Below are 7,500 nucleotides of genomic sequence, written 5' to 3' on the forward strand. Positions count from 1 at the left end.
AAGATTCCTGTCAGATATTTTTAGTTCAAGAATACAGTTCTTCTTTGATGTTAGTGGGTGGAATTTTTACCTATTTATTTGAGGAATATTAAGATTTGCTGAGGTTAGAGAATGATAGAAAATTGCTCTTTATTAGAAGGAAACAAGAGACCCTGATTGTTCAACTGGAATATTCCTTGGAATCTAGATCTCGACTCGCCCTTCTCTCCCTATCAAAGAGCAAGCATCGCAAAAACAAATTCTTTGATGAAAAGGATTTTAGTAGTAAAAGATCAGGAGCCAAAAGATACTTGTTATTAGAAGTCAAAACCGGAATAAGATCCAGCACAACAATTTCATAAATAAATCAATGAACAAAAGCACCAAATCTTAGACTGCGGTTTTGAAAACAAGAAATGAATGAGCGGAGAACAATTCAGTGTCGAGGTGTATATGGATTTCTCTGTGCTTATAGAATTCCGTTGACCATAAATTCAAGCATAGGTTTGGCTGTGTTAGATTTTCAACACTGTTCCTTTAAGTTGAGGAGGGAGAGGGGGACGTGTTTGCATTTGTGAATGCAGTTGGACCTACCTGTAAGGAAACCAACAGCTATTGTTTGATTCATCAAGAACTCTCTTAGAGTTGGAGGACGGTCTTCTGCAGATGTTTAGTTCCAAGTCATTGATGTGTCTCTTGTCTTTGCTATTATTATTATTATTATTATTATTATTATTATTATTATTATTATTATTATTATTATTATTATTATTATTATTATTATTATTAGGGCTACAGCCCTAATTAAAAAGAAAAAAAAATCTTTATGGTCAAGGGCTCCAACATTGAAAACAGCCCTGTGTGGGACCCCCCTCCCCCCCCAAAAAATAGAGGAAAAAAACAAGTAAATTATATAAAGAGAAATATCTGTATACAGTATATGTATATATATATATATATATATATATATATATATATATATATATATATATATATATATATATATATATATATATATATTATATATATATATATATTATATATATATATATATTGGGAATGAGACGTTTCGGCGTAGCCCATTTGGCGTCGCCGTTTCGGCGTGGCCAATTAGGCGTAGCCGATTCGGCATCAGAATTTTTCGGCGGAGAGACTGTTGGCCGTCAACTATTACTTTGTAAAAAAATGGACGAATACATGGATACACTAGCAACAGGTCTTCCCGACGAACTAATAGCCTTGTTCCATTGGTTTGAAGACACTTATATTGGACGAAAAAATAGGCGACGAAATGCAAGAATGAACCCTGTGTTTGCTCCAGAGATATGGAACCTTTATGAATGGACTGTAAATGATGAAGATCGCACTAACAATCACGCTGAAGATGCCAATCGACGTCTACAGTACGAACTAAGAATGCATCATCCCTCCATCTGGAAATTTATTGATGCCTTGAGGAAAGTTCAGAAAGGACGTGATGCATTTCTAGAAAAATTAATTGCTGGATATCCACCTCCAAAAAAACTGAAGAAATATAGAGATGCTGATGAAAGAATAAAAAAAATAGTAATGGAAGTCGAGTCATTAAAGCCTATTGATTTCCTGAAGGGTATTGCTCATAATTACGAAATGAAGAATTAATTCCCAAGGTTAAAAAATCTTTCCTTAGGTTTAATTTTGTAACACAATATTTTCAATTCAAAGTTTTTAATATGTATAATTCCATTATTATTTTAATAGGATCCTTTATACTGTAAGTGAATAAAATGTTTATTTTTTTTCCAATTAAAGATTTTTATTTTAATTATTCCTTGATTTTGTTTTTAACTTAGCATACATAAATAAATAAATAAAATTAAAATCAAAGACGCCGAAACAGTCTGACGCCGAAACGGCTACGCCGAATAGTGCTGCTAGTTTTCTGATGGAGAATCGGCTACGCCGAAACGGCGACGCCAAATGGGCTACGCCGAAACGTAGCAAACCCATATATATTATATATATATGACTATGTATCACTAAAACTTGTGACTTTGCAACTCGTTTGGTATAGTCGTTGATGGTATTTGTTTTGAGTCAGAGGAATAAGTTCGAATCCTTGCCCTGCCAGAAGCATTTATCATAAATGAATTTCCAGTGGGTATATATTCCCAAGATAGAATTCAATAATGAATGCCATTGTTGTTGTTATTTACATATTTATTCATCATCAACGTCCGTTGCTAGTTCACTGCAGAGCAAAGGGCTCAAATACGTCCTCCTATGTTGTGGCCGATTGGTAACGTCTCCATCTGTTTATTACCAGACGGGGGTTAAGGTCCTGCTCAAACTCCTTAGTTCCTTTAGTGTGTGCAATCTCACCACCCTTGTGAGGTAAGGATGGGGGATTTTGGGGAGCCATGGGTCTTCCTGCTGAGTCCTCAGAAACCATTGCCTGGCTCTCATTGGTCCTAGCTCAGGTGGATAGGGGTCTTGAGTGCTTATCATATGTATCATTCTCTAGAGCATTGTCCTACTTAGTAGAGCAATGTCACTGTCCCTTGCCTCTGTCATTCATGAGCGAACTTTAAGCCTTTTAAACACGCATTTGTTTATGGTGTTTCTATGACAGTTTATACCGGCAACCTTCCTTAGCTTGTCAACCCATTGTCTTATCTTTCATCTGCTTCGTTTGCAACCTTAGAGCCCCATTCTGTTATTCTTTTTGTTCAGCTATTATTTGTTATTTTGATTTTTTAGCCTGTCTACGTCTATTTCTCTTTCTTACATGTTATTAGAATATCCTCTACTTTAGTTTGCTCTGTATCCATGGTAATTTTTTTCTGTTTGTTAGTGTTAATCCATCATTATTCTTTCCATAGCTCTTTGAGTTGTAACGAACTCAAGTTGCAGTGCTCTAAGATTCTGATGAATACCTTAATATGGTTGGCCTATCTGATTAAATACTTTTCTTTTTAGAGAAAGTGGCATATTACATTTCAAAATCTCATTTTGTTTACCAAATGCCCTCCATCCCATTTTTGTCCTTCTTTTAATTTCGTTCTTATGTCTTTGGGAAATACAGATTCTTAAGAACGTATATTTGTTACAATCTATAGAGGTTTGTCCATAACCGTTTTTTTGTTGTCTATCTTCATTTTCATTTTCATTGAACATTATCTTAGTTTCCCTCATTCATTTTCAGTCATACATTTCTATTTTCTCTATTTAAATCTTCTGTCATCTTTTGTAATTCATACACGATTCACTAAGCAGAACGATGGCATCTGCAAATCTTAGGTTATGGAGGCATTCCCCATTAATGTTAGTTCTTTTATTTTCCCAATCTAAATAAAAAAATAAATTTTCTATAGGTATGCTATGAATAATTTAAAAGAGATGGGGTCTCCCTGTTTAACTCCATTCTCAATCAGAATTTTATTACTATCTGCATGTAGTTTTTGGATTGCTGTACTTCCTGTATAGCTCCATTCTCAATCAGAATTTTATTACTATCTGCATGTAGTTTTTGGATTGCTGTACTTCCTGTATAGCTATCTTCAAGTGTTTTAACATAAGATTCATCTATTCCTTGTCATAGAAGGGCTTTCATTACCGCTGATGTTTAGACATAATCAAAAGCTTTCTCATAGTCTATTAATGCCATACATGATGGTTTGTCATACTCTATTGATTTTTCGATTAGCATATTAATTACATGGTTATGACCAGTTGTGAATACCTCCTTCTAAACTCGGCTTGCTCTCTTGGTTGATTGAAGTCTTGTCATCTATCTATTCAGCATAATGGGATCTTTGTAAATATTTTATATATTAATGAGAGTAAACTTATTGGGCGATAATTTTTCAGGTCTTTTGTGTCTCCATTTTTGTGAATAGGTATAATTATACAGTTTTCCATGTTATAAGTATAAATAATTCTTTCCAACCTTTTGGGTAACGTTCAGCAAGTTTTTCCACTAGGAAATCTCCTCCATATATTATCAAATCAATTATTAGGCTATATTCTGCTCCTTTTCCATTTTCATGCCTTTTAGTGCTTTCTTCACTTCTCCTGCTGTCATGATTGGTACCAGCTCAGGTGTTTCATTAACTATATTAGCATAGCTATTTCTAATATCACTATTGTAGAGCACTGTATAGAAATCTTAGTCTATATTTGTCACTCCTTCTCATATGTTGATGATATTTTAATTTTCATATGTAGTAAATCTGCTGGCTCCCTTCCAAGTCTTCTTTCCATTTATATCTGTGTATAGATTGACATAGGAGGACCATAAAAAGAAGGGAGTGAGAGGAAATTTCTGCGGCCTTTGTTCTAAAGTGGATTAATAAAAGAAGATGGTGATAATTTGTGTGTGCGCGAGTTTTATATATATATATATATATATATATATATATATATATATATATAATGTGTGTATATACAGATATATAATGTATATATTTATTTATATATACACGTATATATATATATATATATATATATATATATATATATATATATATATATATATATAGATAGATAGATAGAAATGTATATATGTATATATGTATATATGTATATATATAAATATATATATATATATATGTATATATATAAATATATATATATATGTATATATATATATATATATATATATATATATATATATACATATAATCTCTTTAGAATAGATCAGTCATATAAATTATGAAAAAAGTCATATGTCTACATGTTTTAAGTCTTTATCTTGTGAAGTATCATTGATTCAACCGGAGGAGTAGGAAAACCCTTCCACAACATTGGGTCATAGTTAGGATAAAACTTGTACAATACTGTGTAGTAGTGAGATATGTTGAAGAACTTCTGACTGTTAGTCAACAGCATACCTAGTCCTACGTACAACATGTTACAATCTGGGAAGATCTCAGAATTATGAAAATCTTGTGTAACATGCATACAGAAATGGCTGAATGGCGGTGCTTGTGAGTAATATCTTCATCAGGGATAAGGAATTCAAATACCCTAAATATTTTATTGAATGTGCTTTACAAAAAGCACAAAGAACGTTTTATTCTGTAACTCCAAGAATGGCTTTTAATAATGATAATGTGCTCGTTTTACCATATAATGACCTCTTACGGAGGGTTCCGAGTTTTTGCAAGAATTTTAATATTAATGTTGTTTTTAAATTTTCAAATACACTGAAAAGCATACTAATAAGGAATTCTCCCAAAGTTTCTCAGGGCTGCATTTACAGGGTTCCTTGCATGAACTGCAATTGTTTTTATCTCGGACAATCTGGGAAGGGACTGGACACCAGAATTAAACAACACAAATATAGTGTGAGAACAGGACAAATCTCAAATGCTTTGTTTTTACACATTAATAATTTTAATCACATGATTTATTGGGAGGGGGCAAAAGTTGTTTTATATTGTAATAATATAACTCGTAGGAATATAATTGAATCTGCTTTTATCAAATATCACCGTGACTTAATGAATGTAAGCCAGGGTATGTACAAACTGGACCCATTTGTTGTTAACGAGATTTGTAAGATTGTTTCTTTTTAATCACCTGTTGAACTGTTCTATATCTGCTGTACTAGTTTTAACCGGACTTTGAATACTTGTTTTCATTCTTTTCAGTTTACTTTGTTAGATATTCTCTGTGTTTTTAGCATTGTAACTCGAAAATGTGTTGAAATAACACGAAAGCGCTCGGTATACCTTCTTTTATTTTTCCTGTGGCCTTGGCTGATATATATATATATATATATATATATATATATATATATATATATATATATATATATATATATATATATATATATATATATATATAGAGAGAGAGAGAGAGAGAGAGAGAGAGAGAGAGAGAGAGAGAGAGAGAGAGAGAGAGAGAGAGAGAGAGAGAATTGTACTAGGACCAGGATCACCAATGACACGGTTGGTCGCTCAAGGCCTTCTTTTTGTCAGTTTTTTCCAAGTTTAGATCTAAAATAGAAAGGAGAATCTAACGACGCCATCTATACAATCTACTTTTTGGTGCTAAGTTGATGGTATTGTAAAGGATCCCTTATTTCTTCTGTGTGTGTGTGTTTTTTTTCCATTCCACTTTCATTCCTGTTAGAGATACAGTTCATTTACCCACGTAACTACTTGATTTTTCTATATCTCCGGATGAACCTACTAATTAATTCACCGTTAGCCATTTTTTCTTTTTCTCAAGTATTAATTCAGAAATAAGAATCAAGTCTTTGGCACGTAGCATGTTTTTTGCTTTTGTGAAGTATGTTACTCAACTGTTTTTCCTTCGAACCAACTACTGCGAGAGCATTTTAATTGTATTTCTTTTTGGTATAAACATCCATATCCCATTCAATATACTCTATTTCTTATAATTTATGTAGGCTTCATTCCAGCTACCCGAAACCAAAATCCTATGCAAAAGTGAACATTCCATACAATGCGAAGACAACCAGTATAAAATCCATCCGTTATTATGATGACTAGTATTGTTTATGGAAGTTAGTAGAGTTCTTTCACAAGAAAAGCTTGATAAACATAACTTACATTTGTTAGTGATTTTATTTCTATTTTTGCAAAACAAAGAAACTACTTTATCCTGATAGTTTTATCTTTTTGCGTATGAATCATTCTAAGGAATATAGACCATTGTCTTTTACGATCATGAAAGTTTAGGCATAATCATATTTATTTACGTATAGAACCTGTTAAATATATCGGTAAAGACCAAAACTCTAAATTGGAAAAAGTTGATGGGACGAACCTTAATGATGGAACAACAATAGCAGTCTAGATTAATGTTATCATTCTGTTAATTTTCTTTCCAAAAGGGTTCAGACTTAGGAGACATTATAAGCGCGAAACTTTGGCACAGGAAAATTAATTTTTGCATTTGTTTAAGAATTTTGGACCACGCATAACGAGAAGAGAAGATTTACAAACCGCCGAAAGAACCATTGTAATTGTTTTGCTGACATACATCGTAAAAAAAATATATAAGAATTATATATCCCTTTGAAGAGGAGGGGTAAAACCTGGTTTACTTTCTGATTTATACAAAATTTCTTCGATAGTTTTCTTTCAGCGAAAGACAAAAATGTTAAGAAATTTGTTTATTGAGAAATTGTCTTAGTGTTAGTCCTTTACATTTGGTTGATAATTAATCGAAGTTTTTTAGCCCATGTAATTCAAGGTGACCTCCTGTTAAAGAAATTAACTTTTCCACTTTGGATAAATGTTAATTAAGGAACGTAATTACTTAAAAAATGGTATAGCTTTGACGTTTATATATTTTCATATCCCCTGAGGATTTTTGAAAAAATTTCTCGGTGCACTTTGTTTTAGTAATATTTCTATGTACATGTCTTCGTATAATACATGCTGAAAGTGTAATTATCATTAAGGATTTACGAAGTTTTAGTATATTTTTCAAATTAACTTTGTAACTTTTAATTTGTATGTACTGAAGTTTGTAATCTCAAAATTTTAGTTTGAAAAGTATTTACCT

This window comes from Palaemon carinicauda, chromosome 6 (assembly GCF_036898095.1).
Source record: "Palaemon carinicauda isolate YSFRI2023 chromosome 6, ASM3689809v2, whole genome shotgun sequence".
Lineage (NCBI taxonomy): Eukaryota > Metazoa > Arthropoda > Malacostraca > Decapoda > Palaemonidae > Palaemon > Palaemon carinicauda.